Here is a 17,565-nt window from a genome sequence, read left to right as displayed (position 1 = left end):
TGGGTCCCTCTCTGCACTCGCATGATCGGGTGTTGCTGCTTGCAGCGCTTGGCTGCAGCCCCCGTCCAGGCAAAGTGCCCGCGGCTGGGCAGTCCCATCCCGGTGCCCCTGGGCAGGTCTCAGAGGAACGTAGTGGGCGCTGCATGCAATGTCCCGAGTGCTGCTGCAAGCACCGGTGCACGGCCCAAAGTTAAGAGGGCTGCTATGTTCAAGTCATGCTATGCATGCATAGCCTCATGTATAGAGCCCCACGCTGCGCTTGCTTGTGTTTTTTATGCCAGCGTCCGGCCGCACCGAAACGAAGGGAACGAAACGAAGCAAGGGTTTTCCTTCCCTTTCTTTTGTATGCCGCACCAGCTGTCTGATTTGATAGTGAGAAGTTCACACTGTCGTCACTAAACTAAAACCTCTTTGATCGCCTGTGTTCTGAATCTAATACGACGGTCGGAAGCTTTATGTGAAAATGTAAATGCTCACAGAGTGAACGCCGTGGCATTCTATTCGCCAAAACTTTAGGGCACATTCTCCCTTGCGATTTGGCACGTCGCGTGGCACCGCAAAGCAATGAGCCGGCCATCACTTTTCATCACTTTGTGACGGTGGACCTGATGACTCTTGGACTGATTTCCCTCGACATGCGATGAGGTCACAAAACCTGGTAGCCAATCGTGGCCACAGAGTGAACTGGCGTAGCCGGAAACAAAATGTTTCTTTACATCCGGCATTTTGAACGGCATACGTCGGGCCGGCAAGCAACTTCACGTGCACTTCCCTTCTTTGCTCATTGGCTCCAGCGCACGTGTGTACGAATCAACAACAGTGTGGGACTCGTCAGTGTTGATAAACACGTTTCATTTGTAAAAGCGAATAATCTTTGTATTAGCTATATGGGTAGCAAGACGGTTGGCTGACTTGCAATCTTTTCGTACCTCTATCGGTGAGTAGCAAACACTGTAGAGTTCAGGGGTGTCAGAACTTTTGCATTTTTGAAAAGAAGCGGAATTTGACAGTTGGGATGCGAGTGTTGTGGTACAGTGCCGTGGTTGTGGCATGAAACCAAACGTGTGTATTTCTTCCTGCAATATAGTGTTGAAAAGAGCCTGCTTGAGTTCATTATTTTCGGATCCTCCCGCCCCCTGCAATGCTTTTGGAATTGTTCCAGGTTAGTGGCATGTACTCTGGAGTTGTTTCTACCTGTTTTGTCACGCCAGTGGAACATATTTTTCTTGGAGTGCAAATGGTGGAAGCACCAAGGAAGTCGTAGAGGTCAGGTAGTAGCACAGTCGCATCATCGCTTGTTGTAGGTGTGAGCACCACCTCATCGCGCGACGTGCCTGAGTCCCAAATGCAGATGTACCTTTACTGTGCGTGTCCCTTTTTTGACTGCTTTTTCACCGCTTGTTTACTCCTATCTTTATTGGAGCACAAGTTTGCTCCAATGAACCTTGTGGGTGCACAAACGGAGTGCGCACGTGCGTTGTTGGGGACGATGGCGGTCGCTATCACCGACTCCCCTCACCCCGTACGTGGGGTATAAAGGGGGCTGTTCGGCGTGACCACGAAGACGGACAGGGACTTGCCGCCACTCGAGTGAGATGTATTAAATATCTTTTTGTTCCTTGCCCTTTCGGGTGTCGTTTTGTGCACTGCCGTGCATGCCAGCAAGGCACGAATTCCCATAACCTTTTTTTATTGAAAGAAACCTGCATCGTTCTTGGCTACGTGACAATAGCATGCTGTTGCCTTTTATGCTGAATCTATGCTGAAAGACCTGCTTACACTTGTCAGAACTGCATTTTCCTGGTGGGACATGCAAGAAGCCACTTTTTAAGTGATGCCCTGCCCTCTTTTCCAGTCTTTGTGCACTCTACCATCTTTCATGAATGCACTGATCTTTCTTTTTTTTTTCTTGTTGAAAAGTGCGCTTGAAGTGTGTTGTTGGGTTGACGAACTGATACTCACTGGCCTATGTGGCTGCGAAGATATTTGTAGCAGCAAGAAGACAAGGAAATTGAATAACTGACATGGTGAACTTCTGGCTCAACTTCGTTGTGCTAACGGCATTTTACTTTATTTCCTTTTCTTTAGAACGAACATGACATTGAATATGCCGGGTCGTGTGCATGTTTGGCTTCAGGTAGCAGTGAAGCCAACAAGCTCTAAAAATGAGTGTCTCGAAGCTTCACAATGCATGCCAAGCAATGGATCATCTTTAGTATTCATTCAAAAAACTTGATTTTGATACGCTAAACAGTAAAATTGTGCCCTGAACTGAAGGGAATAATGAATACTTTGAAGTTTCAAATATTGATCTCATGCCCGTAGGGGAGCTTTGCGAGATTCCCACATACCATCAGTGAGTGGATATCTAGTCACTGTTAGTACAGGTTTTCCCACTCAATTTAATCCAAGTGCCGTCTAATTTAATCCGAATTCCATGTAATTTAATCCAGGTGCCAGCAAATTTAATCCCATCACCCGTCAAATTAATCCAGCTGTCATTAGGTTGGTTGTTCAGGAACATTTCGTGCGAAATCAGGCACAGTTTTGAGGACTTTGTTGCGCGTGGTGTGGTGAAAACGTGGTGTTCCTTGATCCATTATGTGCTGACTGTCTTATGCGAACAGCTCAATGGGCATTTACAAACATGCACAGACTGTTGCTGTGAGCTGATCGTCTGCGAGAGCGCCATTGATGGCACACTTCAGAAGTATCGTCGGATCTTTGCATTACAGTGCCTTCAGAAGCTCCTTTGATGATGACACATTACTTAAATGCCCTTTGCATTCTGATTTTAAATAATTGAATGCTTTTGTGCAGCATTAACCATTATTTCCATTTAGCTGGCCATTTACCCATTTATTCAATATCCATTTAGATGTGCACATGGGATATTTTGCACTTAAGGCATCAAAGAATACCACGTTTTCATCACACCACACGCATCAAAGCCCGCAAAGCTGCACCTAGATCTTCACAAAACACCCTTGAACAACCTTCCGACAGCTCGATTCTTGGATTAAATTGGTTGGTGCTTGGATTAAATTATATGGCGTTTGGATTAAATTATTAGGCGCTCGGATTAAATTGTATGGCGATTGGAGAATTGCACTGCTTCGATCTTGGAATGGAGGGCCCTTTCTCCTTTTCCAAGCAGCAGCAGCAGCAGCAGGAGCGGTGGGGGAATCCACAGCAGCCCTGGCCCCCTCTACGCCCAACAAGCGCAAGCCGTGGGACCTGCAGGGACGCATCAGGGACCTGGAGGAGTGCATGCAAGGCCTGTCTGGCGAGGAGCAGCTCAGCCAGCAGAGCAGCGGCCGGGTAAGCCCTGCACTTGCCCCCGCTCTGCACTGGTGCAGTAGCCGTCCATGTGCCTCTTCCAAATTGCTCGCACTAATCTCAAAGTAAAGAGAAAAACGTCTTTATTGCAGCGGATAGTTGTAGCCTAAATGTGCAGTGTGGGCGATATTCTGAATTGTGTCCATTTCAAAGATGTACGCTTCGTGTTTGTTTCAAGTTTCGACGTAGTTTTGTCCAGACGGAAAGCTGGGCGACTTTGTTCTGTGGCTTTTGCAACGTGGACTTAAACCGACATGGTATGGAGGTTGAGGTGTAAAAAAACAGGGTGTTGCAACACCCTGTTTGTTCACACCTCAGCCTTAATCCTGTGTTGGTTTTGCACCTTTTTCAACATAGACATAATTTTGGTTGCAGGGAAAACGATATAAGCAAACCAACCTTGTAAGCCTTGCCTTCTGACTAAGAAAATTTCATGCATAATTCGCTCTAATTACCATGCTCCTGTGCTAACTTTCTGTGAAAGAACACTTAGGCAGAGTAAAGATGTATTCAGTACTTGAGTTTTGATCTTCTGTAACTCTGTGCATTCTACGGTTACTTTCTTTATTACTTTTGTATGCCACAACGAGTACAGTCAGCTTGAAATTAGCATGTTATCCAGTGGCATATCATTTGAACTTCCAATGTGCGCAGTGTTTTGACCCTCTTTGCATTTCCATGCGTCCTTCAGCAACAAGAGGTGAAGCTCAGTGCAGCCCTGCAGACGGAGCAAGAGAGGAACAGGCAGCGGGCTGCCAGGGTCGCCGAGCTCGAACAGGACCTCGGGTGGGTGGCGACCTTCTTGCTGGGTGCTTACACCGACAATGTCTTGTTTCAGGCTCGCGTGCTGAAAGTCGTTCTCGCTCATTCGCTCACACACGCTCAAACTCTCTCACTCAAGCTCACTGAAAGGGGGCAGAAGTCTTAAGTCCAGGCGAGACTGAGTTGGTGGCCTGAGCAGGGATCCTGCCAACCTTGAAATGGTGGTGATACATTGGCACCACTGTCCACAAAGAAAATGGTGTGCGACTTTCTGTGACTGCTTTACAGGAGTGCAAGCCCTTGCTTGGTATTTCGCAGCTATTTCCTCTGGCATTTCTCGCATTTTTCAACACATGGCTTGCGTCTGAAGGGTTGGAATCAACCCTGGACTGCCTGTACACAAACTGCCCTATTTACTGTTTAGGTGGGACTTACCGCGTTGGCTAAGGCGTCGTGCTGCTGTGCCCAAGGATGCAAGTTTGATTCCTGGCTACGGTGACGGCTTCTCAGGTGGAACCAAAAAGCAAAAACGCTTGTGTGTTCGCGATTTCAGTGCACATAAAGATCCCCAGGTGGTCGGAATTAATCCAGGGCCCTCCACTACAACGCACCCAGGGGTGAGACAGCTGCGCATATTTCGCCTTTTTGATACAATTCCATTTTCCTGCGCCAAGCTGCTCCAAAAGCGTGAAAATTGCGAAAATTGCGCCAGACTGCTCCAGAAGAGCCTGAAAGGCACGAATTTTGATGCTCATGTCAGTTCCGGCGGGGACGAAAGCCTCCCGCATCCCGGTGACCGCTTTTATTGTCGGTCAACAGAAATGGCAAAAATGGAAAGACTGAGATGAAGCAAACGATAGCTTCTAAAACACGATTGGCTTTCTGTCCGGGTTCGCTGAAACGGCCTTCCCTATTCGGCATCGCTGTAGCTACAAACATGGCCGCCGCCTGATCTGCCTGCTACTGCCTACTTCACGCGCTCACTGCGCATCGCCGATATTTTCCCTGGTTTATTTTACGCTATCAGCTGGGTTCCAGTCTATTCATTCTATCAATTGTGGCTCTGAACAGTGACGTTAACGCGGGGATATGGTTTGAGATTGGTGCGAGATTACGAGAAGTTGCGCGGCTCATAAAAAAGTTTTGAAATGTGAGGCCTACGACTTCGGCGGGGTTTGTCCTTGAGTGCGAAATGCGGTGCGTGCGTCTATAATCGGGTTTGTGAATGGAACTTTTTGGCTCGTTGTGGTGTTCTAAAATGCTGAGGTGTTCGAAGCGCGATCGCGAGCCTCGGCCCGGGAGGGAACGGTCGGCACGAAAGTTGCGGGCTGCGCTGTGGCGCCGCAACCTGTCCAGGCAGCGCCCAATAGCTGCAGGACTGCATGGTTGCCATAGCACGCGACTTGATGTATGCGAAGTAAAATTTAATGCCCAAATCTAGGTGGCTAAACAGTAACGCTACTCAAATGATCACCGGGTGGACGAGCGCCCCACGGACTGCAACGGGTAGGCTGGTTGGGTTGTGGGACCGTTATCTTGAAGTTGCTCAACTGTTGCCGTGACTACACTAGTTCATACAACGCAGCCTGGGAAAAAAAATAATAATTTTAGCATTAAAACGGCAAGAAAACACGCCACAATTGCAGAGCCCTTAAATTTGATAATGTTAACGGCAGTTTTGTTGTCAGTGTTGCGTACATCCGCAACACAAATCACTAGTTAGGAAAAAGGTAGTGCAGTTAGAACTTTGTGATACTCTTAAAAAATTCTTTCGCGTCAGGCTGTTCCAGTGTTCTGGGTATTCAAAACTGATTGGAATGTGTACTTGACCCTTCAAATTGCTGAAATTATGATTTTTTAAGCTCACAAGACGGTGTATTAAATGGCCCTACCTGCTCCAAATCAAGGTTCTTCTGCTCCAAAATCGAAATGTTGCTGCTCCGAAAACTGCTCCCAAATCTCTTTGGGCTGTCTCACCCCTGCGCACCTCATCGCCCGTGTAGCGTTGGCGCAGTAAGCCTCATATTCTATTAATTGCTCTTTAGATGGTATTCACTGCAAAGTTTAGCGGGTGATTTCTTAGCTTGGCAACACTGGAAACGTCCATGGCGGGGCCCGCTGTGCCTGCAAATGCGCATTGTGCCCACAGGCCACAGAAAACAAACGCTGGCATAAGTCGTCTGCCCTGCTTCAACCCGGTTCTTGGCTGTGGCATCAACTCGTATATTATGCGCACTCGTGCAGGGGTGAGACAGCTGCACATATTGCGCATTTTTGATACCATGCCATTTTCCTGCGCCAAGCTGCTCCAAAACAGCCTGAAAGGCATGGATTTTGATGCTCATGTCAGTTTCAGCGGAGAATAAAGCCTTCCGCATCCAGGTCACCGGTTTTATCGTCGGTCAATCGCAGACACAGAAACGGCACAAATAGAGAGACTGAAATGAAGCAAACGATGGCTTCTAAAACGCGATTGGCTTTCCGTCCGGGTTCACTGAAACGGCCTTCCCGATTGGGCATCGCTGTAGCAACAAAGATGGCCGCCGCCTGATCCGGCTGCAACTGCGTACTTCAGGTGTCCAGTGCGCATCATCGATATTTTCCCTGGTTTATTTTACGCTATAAACTGGGTTGCAGTCTATTCATTCTGTCTGTTGTGGCTCTGAACAGTGACGTTAACGCAGGGATCAGGTTTGAGATTGGTGCCAGATTACGGGAAGCTGCGCGGCTCGAAAGAAGTTCATTTAAATGTGGGGCCCACAACTTTGGTGTTGTTTGACCTTGAGTGCGAAACGCGTTGTGCGCGTCTATAATCGGAATTCGGGAAGTGAATTTTTTGGCTAGTTGCAGCGTTGCAAAACGCTGAGTTGTTGCTGTGTTTCAAAGCAAGATCGCGAGCCTCGGGGAGTGGTCGACACGAAAGTTGCGGGCTGCGCTGTGGCGCTGCGACCTGTTCAGGCAGCCCAATAGCTGCAGGACTGCAAAGTTACCAAAGAACATTAGTAATAACACTTGATGTATGCGAAGTGAAATTTAGTGCCAAAATCTAGGTGGCTAAACATAGTAACGCTACTCAAAAGACTATGGGGTGAACGTGTGCCTCGGGTATTGAAGCAGGTAGGCTGGTGGGGCTGTGCCACCGTTAGCTTGAAGTTGCTCAACTGTTGCTGTGACTACACTCGTTTGTACAACGCAGCCTGCGATTACAAAAATATTAACTTAAGCATTCAAAAGGTAAAAAAAAAACATAATTGCAGAGCCCTTAAATTTGATATGTTAATGGCAGTTTTGTTAAAGGTGTTGTGCCACCAAATTTGTTGCTTGTGCATTCTTTGTTGCAAACATTTTATATTTCTTTAGAAAGCATGATGCATGCTCTCACATGCCCATATTCTGAGTAAAAAAATTATTATCGCACGATTCATGTGAACAGGATTCGGTTTCGGTTTATGGGCGCTGATTCAAGCAGTGATGTCACAGTGTTGCGAGGATGCTCTGCCACGTGTGTCTACCATGCGGCGCTGTGGTACGCTGCGACTTTACTGCGGCATCTGCTCCCGCACACGCGTGGGAAGTAAACACGCCGGCTCGTCATGTCAAGTCGCGACAGCTCCGACACAGACTCTTGGTCTGCATCATGCAGACAAATGAAAACCATGGGTATGCAAACCTTGGAAGTGCAATTGGATATGCAAACCATGCCCCTTAAAAAAACGCTCAAAAAGAAAATAAAGAAAAAAAGCTGCCCCGCCGCGAATTGAACCCGCAACGTTGACCGAGCGGCACGATACGCGAATCCACTGCGCCACCGCACAAATGGAGTCCCGCCGCAAAATAGCCATTGTACTAGATGGAGGCCCATCCTTCGAGTCGTACATGGGTGTTTACTAGCTACTTTACAGAATTCCTGGCTGGTAAACTGAAATTTCTTAAATAGCGCTTGCGCAGCAAGGTGTGTGAAGCCCCCGCAATAGCTTATCGCCATCAACTCTGCTCCTTCGCGAAAGCGCTCGCAAAAAATAAGTGTGCCCGGCTGCGACTACGATTTTGCACTGTAGGGATAGTGCTTGCAGTACTTTGGTTTTACATTTTACGTTAAAAACCTTTGCCTATATCGATCTCTTATTACCCAAATCACCCTACGTAACTCTTCTGCACGAAACTGACCTTAAATTTTCTACAGGCGAGCCGATCGCACACGCATGTGCAGTTTGCTGCTCCAGGGTAGCGGCGTTGCAGAAGACCACGGCTGAAGCGTCGAACGCCAAAATACGGATTGCATTAGCGCTAGTGTTAAGTTGTATGGGCTTCATGGACCCTACTGAGTTTATTACACTCCAGAAACTAACAAAATAGAGCCGCATTCATTGCGGCACGAATGTTGTCGGGCGCAGTTTTCGCTTTCCCGGCGACGCATCGGGCGACTGGTTTTGTTGGTGTCTTCGGTCGGCGATTCAGTCACACTACGGCAACTTTCCATCGGCCGATGTATTTGTGTCGCCGTCGGCATAGTGTGACAACGTGGTCTGGCAATTCGGCAGTTGGCCGATGGTTTGGCGACTCATCGCCGTCGTGTCGGCCTAGTGTATCTGATACGACCAAGCCTTAGAGAAAGAAATGACCAAGTGACCAAACAAACTGTGGTAACTGGAGTTCACGTTGACGTCGCTCAAGTCGCTAACGTGGTGTGATGTCACAAACTTTGTTATGCTGGCAATTCACTGCCATCGTGGTTAGTGGCGCTAGCGATGGGTTCCGATCTCCAGAAGAGCTTTTAGATACTTTTTAGAAGCGAATTAAAATATATATTAAGTGCTTGCTGTACCCAGCACTTTGTGTTGAGGGTCTTTGCATACAGAGAAAGCCTACAGCAGGCTTTTTACAGACTTAAAATTCGGTGGCACAACCCCTTTAAAGGGGCACTGACACAAAATTTTGAAGGCGAGATAACTCCGGAGATATATTGGTGGGAACACATATACATCATCTGCAAAATATCAGCGGCGAATACAGCCTAGAACGTATTTAAAATCAATTTTAAAGTGTGCGAAACGCAACCGAGCAGCCAGCAGAGGACCACGCGCAATCGACATCCCGAGGATATTGTGTAAATAAAACACGTCACGAGTTTGTGTTTGCCGCTTCCGCACTGCCGGCGTTTTTCGCCGGCTCGCCCGGCTCGCTCGGCTCGCCGCTCCAATCGGGGGGCCAGAGGGCGGGGAGCTTCTGCTCTCGAGAATGAACGACCCGATCGTTGGCGGCGGAGGCGCCGTGATTTCGTCAGCTCATCGGGCAGCTGGCCGCGACCAAAGTTCTACAGCAATTCCAGGCACTCTGTTTCTATTACTTTTTATTACCATTGGATGCGAAAACGCGCCCGAGGCACGAAAACCCAACTGAGCTAGCCGCACGGTCGCTGTGCAGGCGGTGGCCATGGCCGCAAAGTGGCCCAGGCCGGCGCAGGTAGCTCGAGTGATAACTTGTTACCGCTGCACGAAATTGTCCCCAAGTCCCGACCATGGGGCCTTATATGAGAAAGGAGTTAATGATGCGATGGCGGGTTGCATTAAAAATTGTCATCTGCACCGCTTACGAGAGCGGCACTCAAATATCCGCCGCAGTGCTAAGCCGAACACATCTGTAGGCGGACCTGTAGGCAGACCGGCCGGCTGCTCCCAGCGCGTGTCTTGCCACCCACCGTCTCGAGCGTCGCGCGTCGTTCTTTAGCCACGGTGGCATTTTCACTCGCAGCGCCTGCGTCACATCCACGGTCGCTTTTTAATTAAGCGCCTCACGAGATCAGCACGTGGGGGCATTCGCAGAAACTGCCGTCGATGCGGATTCGACAGTTCTACGGTGGCTCTGCTCTGTGATATCCCTCCGACGGTCACGTGGTCAGCTTTGTTCACACAAAATCCACAAAATTCATCGTTTCGCGGCACTCGCTGAAACCGAAACTGCGACTGGCCGCATTGAAAATGCCTCTAATTAAACAATCGTCGCACGCTGAAGCAAATGAGGTTTCTACAGGTTATAAGTAGGTCACTAGCTACTTATCGCAACAAAAAAATCAAGATGCAAAACTTTGCAACAGAATATGACCAGTTAGTAAAAAGTAGTGCCATCAGTACTTTGTGATACTCCTAAAAAAACTTTCAAGTAAGGCTGTTTCAGTGTTTTGTTTATTCAAAACTGACTGAAAAGTGTACTTGTTCCGCGAAATTTCTGAAAATGATTTTTGAAGCTAATGAGACAACGTCTTAAATGTCGTTAACTGCTCCAAATCAAGATTCTCCTGATCCAAAATCAACATTTTGCTGCTCCAAAAACTGCTCCCAAATCTGTTTGGGCTGTCTCACTCCTGCTCATATTATGTGGTGGTGCTCTGTGCAATGAAACAGTAAATGTCAAAGAAAGTGACACGCTGCGTTCGCCTGCAACCACGAATGTCAACACAAGTGTGCTCTAATGCATGGTTGAGCACAAAAACCAAGTAATGCTTCTCAAAGAATGTTTTACGTGTACACCGATTTATATACAATGGCAGTGTGGGAGCTAGGGCCCTATTCTCAACTGCACAAATTGCCGGCAATTCACTATGTTTTTTTGCGTAAGCACGACGTAAGCAATCAGTGATGTGCTGCACCTATAGCTGTGACGACATGCAGTGTAATTTGACGATTCACTCATGAAGATCGCAACCAAGGTATCAAATATTGTGCAAGAAAGATATAAAAACACTTGGCATGTACTATAAAAATTAAGACTGTAGCTGAGGCTGACAAGAGAAACACATTTCTGCAGGTCAAAATTGGCGTCAACACCCCAAGGCGATCGAGTAACGTTGATCTAGAAGCGAGCGAAAGGCGGATGTCGAGCTAAAGGACATCACACAATTTTTTTACCGTATCTATTCATTTCTTTCAATCGCTTTAAGTAACATAGCTGGGCTCTCTGCTTCAATGCAAGCTTTGTTGCGTTATCACCTTCCCTGCCGCCACCGCCGCCCCGCCATCGTCTGCTGCTATGGCACAAGTTTATGGCATGATCACAGAAAAAGACGGCTGCGACCATCGCTTCTATGACACATAAGAGCAGCGAAGCGCTACGCCTGATAACCGCGGAGCGCATCGATGTCGCCGATTCCCTCATTCGTCAATCTCGACTTCAGTCAGCGTTGTAATGAACCAAGGAGTCACTTTTCTTTGATTTTTTCTTGAGTTCGATCATGTGACCCAACAGCTTACTAGGACGAGTGTGGACAAATGCCATGCATTGGGTTCTCTTTGTCATGGAGAGGCTTGTACTGAGCACGAGGTCGCGGGTTTGATTCCCGGCTGCGGCGGCCGCTTTTCTGATGGAGGTGAAAAGGAAAAACGCTCATGTGTACGAGATTTTGGCGCACGTTAAAGATCTCCAGGTGGCCAAAATTAATCCGGAGCCCTCCACTACGCCGCGCCTCATCGCCTGCATTGCGTCGGCGCGTTAAACCCCCACAATCAATCAATCAGAGGCTTGTACTGCCCTCTTATGTTGCAGTTACGGCAAACAAATAATTTTATTTTATTGCCAGACATAAAAGCAAAATACTGCACGGTATTTGTATGCTCCATGATCGCTGACCTGGAAAAAGTTGAAACTATAATTTGTTTCGGTAGGAAACATTCTTTAAACAGCGTGCATGCGGAACTGCGCCTGCTACAAATTGGCGGACATTTCGCGGCACCGAACGTGGGGGCAATTTTTTGCCCTATTTTGCTTGTATTTTGTGACAAAAACAGCCGCCATTTTCAAGCTGTTACGTAGCAATACGTCACTTTTACGCAGCCTGAAGTTGCCAATGCGTGACGTAATCGTTCCCGCCAACTATTTAAATTACGTCATGCCTTCTCAGCCAATCACAGAGAGGGCGTGTATTACAGGCATTATTGTTGTTGAATAGCAGGGACAGGCCTACGTTGTCATGTCTAGTGCTTTTAGTCTGGTTTTTCATTTCCGGCAAAGAATTATGCGCTTTCAGTAAAGAGAAATAGGGCAAACTTTAGAACTGGTGCCCTTAAACATCGTGAAACGTCAAAATGATGCCAACACACACAACCGCTTTGTCAACCGGAAGCACGTGACCAAAGTTGAAAGCCAATCAGATAAGACTTCCGGCAAATTGCCGGCAATTCGCCCATGTTTTTTTGCGTAAGCACGGCGTAAGCAATCAGTGACGTGCTGCACCTATAGCTATGACGATATGCAGTGTAATTTGATGAGTCACTCATAAATATCGCTACCAAGGTATCAAATATTTTGCAAGAAAGATATAAAAACACTTGGCATGTACGTACTATGAAAATTAAGACGGTAGCTGAGGCTGACAAGAAAAACACATTACTGGAGGTCAAATTTGGCGTCAACACCACAAGGCAATCGAGTAACGTTGATCCAAAAGCGAGCGAAAGGCGGATGTAGAGCTAAAGAACATCACACAATTTTTTTACCGTATCTATTCGTTTCTTTCAATCGCTTTTAATAACATAGCTGGGCTCTCTGCTTCAATGCAAGCTTTGTTGCGTTATCACCTTCCCTGCCGCCACCGCCGCCACGCCATCGTCTGCTGCTACGCTACAAGTTTATGGCATGATCACAGAAAAAGACGGCCGTGACCATCGCTTCTATGACACATAAGAGCAGCGAAGCGCTACGTTTGATAACCGCAGAGCGCACCGATGTCGCCGATTTACTCATTCGTCAAGCTAGACTTCAATCAGCGCTGTAATGAACCAAATAGTCACTTTTCTTTGTTGTTTTTCTCTTGAGTTCGATCATGTGACCCAACAGCTTACTAGGACGACTGTGGACAAATGCCATGCATTGGGTTCTCTTTGTCAAGGAGAGGCTTGTACTGCCCTTTTATGTTGCGGTTACGCCAAACAAATCATTTTTATTCTATTGCCTAACATAAAAGCAAAATACTGCACGTTGTTTGTATGCTCCATGATCGCTGACTTGGAAGCAGTTGAAACTATAATTTGTTTTGGTAGGAAACATGCTTTAAAGATCTTGCATGCGAAACTGCGCCTGCTGCAAATTGGCAGACATTTGGGGCAAGCCGGGGCAATTTTTTGCCCTATTTTGCTTGTATTTTGCGACAAAAACAGCCGCCATTTTTAAGCTCTTACGTTGCATTACGTCACTTTTACGCAGGCTGAAGTTGCCAATGCATGACGTAATCGTTCCCGCCAACTGTTTAAATTACGTCATGCCTTCTCAGCCATTCGCAGAGAGAGCGTGTATTACAGGCATTATTGTTGTTGAATAGCAAAGACAGGCTTACGTTGTCATGTCCGGTGCATTTAGTCTAGTTTTTTATTGCGGGTCAAGAATTATGCGCTTTCAGTAAAGAGAAATAAGGCAAACTTTAGAACTAATGCCCGTAAACGTCGTGAAACCTCGAAATGACGACAGCACACACAACCGCTTTGTCAACCGGAAGCACGGGACCAAAATTGAAAGCCAATCGGAAAAGACTTTCGGCAAATTGCCGGCAAACATGGCGAATTGCCGGCAATTTGTGCAGTCGAAAATAGGGCCCCTAGTACATTTTGGCAGCTAGTTGCCAAAAAGTGCACATAAAAGTGCTTTTGTGTGCCTCCGCTGGCCTCTCATTTGTGCTATGGCAGTTTTTTTTGCCTTGATGCAGCAAGAAGTGACCCCTTGCATTACATTTACGGTGGTGTTACAGTCGAGTAAATGTGGTAGTCCTATTTTGTTCTCTCCCCTCCCTCCAGCCTAAGAAAGAGCAGGGAGCAAACGGCGTCCACGGGGCTTGGCGCTGCCAAGCTGCAAGTGGCCACCCTACAACACTCGGTGGCCTCTCTGCACCACTCTCTGGCGGAGGTCACTGGCGCCCTGGCTGGTCTGTGCTCGGGGCGCGTTGCCCTGCTGGTGAGTGATGAACTGATCATTACTTTGAAAAGGTTGTTTTCAAGTACCGTATCTATTCAAATCCAGGCCGGCCCCGATTCTAAGCCGACCCCCGAAAGTCCGAAGCCACGAAAAAAAAAAAAAAAACTTACCTCGATTGTAGGTCGAACAAAACGGCAAGGTCAGCATTCACAAAAAGAAAACACGTTTATTGAGCATGAAGATGCAGTGCTCATTCTGAGTCATCATCGCTGCTAGCCTCGTCGCTTTCTTTCACTGTCATCTTCAAACAGTGCGCTGTCCTCAGTACCGTCAGGCGCATTTGATATGGAACACTTTTTGAAGGAGCGCACAATCAAGGTTCCAGGAATGGCGTCCCACGCTGCAGCTACCCAGCCTTCCACCTGTGACAGTGATGCGCGCTTGATGCTGCTTGTTGCCGTAAGCTGATGGTTTTCCTCGTTCAACGAAGCCAGCCAATGCCATCTCCATTTCATGGTGACGGCCTTCTCGTGGTCCGGTGAATGCCATCCTCGTTGCGGCGCACGCAAATATCCTCTCCCGTTGCGCCCTCCAATGACGGACATTTTTTTCATCCACGCCGAAGTCCCGCCCGGCTTGAATGTTCCACAACAACTCCGCGGCTAAAACAACGTTTCTTTCAAAAGCGGCACTATAATGGCACCGCTTGTTTGGTGCCATTGCGCTGTCAAAACCAAACGCCACACCGCACGCAGGCCACTATCCACACAGTTCAAAATAGTGGCATCGCCCCCAGTTATGGCCCCTTAAAAGTGGCTACTGGCTCGTCTAGTAATGGCTACGATACTTTGTTTTCTGGGTGGTGCTAGCTGCGCGCCACTTCCCTCAATTTTACTTGGAAATTGGCGCGTGTTTCAAAATCCTCGAATCCAAGCCGACCCTGGAGTTTGATATATCAGTATTTTAAAAAAAATGTCGGCTTAGATTCGAATAAATATGGTACTGTGTTTGCAAAAGAAATTGCGTGCCCTTCCACCCTGTGAAGGCTGGGCGCAGTCCAAGGCTGGGCGCAGTCTAAGGAGTGCACGACACCAATTGCCTTTGTTTGTAATTTCCAGTCGAGCATACTTCCCAGGTAATTAGCTGAATGAAACTTGAAAGGACTAGTTTTATTCAAGCGGACAAATATGAGGCTGTCTTCCTTCTTCCGTAGAAGCCCACGCATCAACAGCATACAGAATTCCAGAATTATAACTTTACTGTGAAGTACTAAACCTGGCTACATGTTGCAGCTGTGTTAGCGGTCCATTTCAGTGATTTTTTTTTCTAAGATACCTACGTTATGTTGAGAACTACAGAGCATTCACAAGATACTGAAAACTGAAATTTTTTCATGTTGATGCAACACGCAGATGGGAGGACATCGACTTCCATTGGGAGAGTAGCTATGTACAGCTTTGCCGTAAAATGCCTGTAGGCCTTTGCTTTATTGCAAGAGATGTGGCAATGAGCACGCGACTTGTGGCAGAAGTCAACTATTGGATGTGGAATGCGAGGACTATGCAGAAAGACGAGTCTGAAGGAATGCCTGTTCTTAGCGGAGCTGTGAGCTCACACTGGCACTTTTTCCTGTTTGTAGTAGTCCAAGAGTAGGAAGACCTAAAATTAGTCTCCAATGGCTGGCTGTGCACTGCCATCAACAGTTTAAAGCAAGGCAGGGAAAAGCATTCACTGGTGATCGGTAGAGGATTTTTGCAAAAAATTGCCCCCACCTCCCCGAAGGGAATCGTGAGGAAGTGTGAATACATTTCTTGCGCCGAGAGTACACGGCGTAGTAATTCTGCCATCGCCTTGAGAGGCGCAGTACCGGCGAGGGGGAGCTGTCAGGCGAGGGGAGAGGCGCGCGCCGAGGGTGAGTGCAAACCTAACGGGGGGAGAGGCGCGCCAGCTGCAGAGCATGTGACGTCATGGCGCGAGGAGAGGGGGAGCAGACGCAAAGGCGCCAGCGCGTGGTCACGTGGGAGTGTGACGTCACGGCACGAGGAGCGGTGCGGGAGCCGGCGCGGGTCACGTGGGGTGTGACGTCGCTGCGCCGTTGCTACAGACGCTCCTCTCCGCTCCTCGCGCCGTTGCTAGGGGAGAGGAGGAGGAGCGCGGATGACGGCGGATTCAGGGTCGCTTATAAAGTGCATCGCACTTAAAAAAATGGTGGCCCAATTTGCAGTTGGCTACGACAGCCCGTGTGTGGGTGTGTGCAACTCTGCTTTGAGGTGAATCCTTGGTGCGCATCTAAGATTGTTCATTGTCCTCATTTGTTCTCTGCTGTTTCGTGCATGAATGTGGTGATTCTTCTTCTCTGTAGGTCTTTCAGTTTAACAAATAGTCCAGGAGTTTATTTTTGGATTAGCCTCGTTTACATTCCTTCTGAAGAACAGATTTCTACTTTAAAAGGTGCAAGTTCATGTAGTGCACACTAATGATCACTTATTCCAGTAACCATTTATGAAGGAGCTGTTGACCACGCATTGTGGAGAGATCGGGGTCTGATTCGCGTATTTGGTAAACAAACAAGGTCATTGTCGTCTTCATCATCAACACTAGAGGTTGGCCAAGAATCTGTTGCCCGTCACTATTGCTCCAATCATCTTCATCGATGCATATATAGCCAGCATCCCGAACATTCATCACTGCCGGTTTTGACAAAGGAAGAAAGTTTGACACTCACTCTGCCTGCCACATGTTTTCCCCAGTCGGATTGTTTCTGCCGGTGTTGTGATGAAAACTCCTGCATGAGTGACAACTGGCATGTGTAGTGGCCTCCTGCAGTCGGTGCAGGAGTCTCTGGAGTCCCAGCGCTCCACGCTGACGGCCAAGAAAAAGCGGCTGGAGTCGGCCCTGGCTGCCTGCCAGGCCCAGCTTGCGGAGCAGCAGAAGGACCTCGATGCTGGGGAGCTGGAACGCCGGCAGCTGCACAACACCCTCCAGGATCTCAAAGTGAGGCGCTGATTTTAAGGCGAGAGTTTTCTTAAGATGGTGTCCTGTCAAAGAACTAATGCATTTCCTGATAGACTGGTTTGTCGACCAAACAGCTCCCATAAAAATAGTCTTAGGGCCTTCATATTTTGATATAAGACGACGTAAATTGCTCTTTTAAAAATGTCTTTCCATCAGTGCCTTTTTGTTTAGAGTTGAAGCAGACTTTCAGGGTATCGGCGTAAGCGTGGATCTTTGTAAGCTGGCTTCCCCGCATTACTTGTTCTGCAGTGAAGCATGGCCATTTACGGAGGGAGTATGTTCACAAAAAACGACTAATTGTTGTGTTATTAAAAGCATCCTGATACAAATTACATGACAATTAGCCGCTAAGACGACTCTATGTATGAAACCGGGCTTCTGTTGTGTTAAAACGGTCAGTTGTAAATTGCGAAAAAGGAACGTTTCTGGATAAGACAGTACATGCATTGATCATGGAGAACGAGTGCAATAGTATACCTTTCTCGTAAATTGCGTATCGGTATACATTTACATTGTTTGTAGATGGATTTACTTAGTGTGTGTGAGGAATCT

At 47.7% G+C, this 17,565-nt stretch overlaps 1 pseudogene; it reads left to right on the top strand.

The window, feature by feature from the left end:
* LOC144156197 (uncharacterized) overlaps positions 1-17,004 on the top strand; it is a 28,695-nt pseudogene extending 11,691 nt beyond the window's left edge.
* The last annotated feature ends 561 nt before the right edge of the window (positions 17,005-17,565 follow it).

Source organism: Haemaphysalis longicornis, unplaced genomic scaffold, assembly GCF_048455015.1.
Source record: "Haemaphysalis longicornis isolate Haplotype H1 unplaced genomic scaffold, Haemaphysalis longicornis Haplotype H1 scaffold_1, whole genome shotgun sequence".
Taxonomy (NCBI): domain Eukaryota; kingdom Metazoa; phylum Arthropoda; class Arachnida; order Ixodida; family Ixodidae; genus Haemaphysalis; species Haemaphysalis longicornis.
The sequence above is the reverse complement of the archived record's forward strand: the minus strand, read 5'-3'. Positions and strand labels throughout refer to the sequence as shown.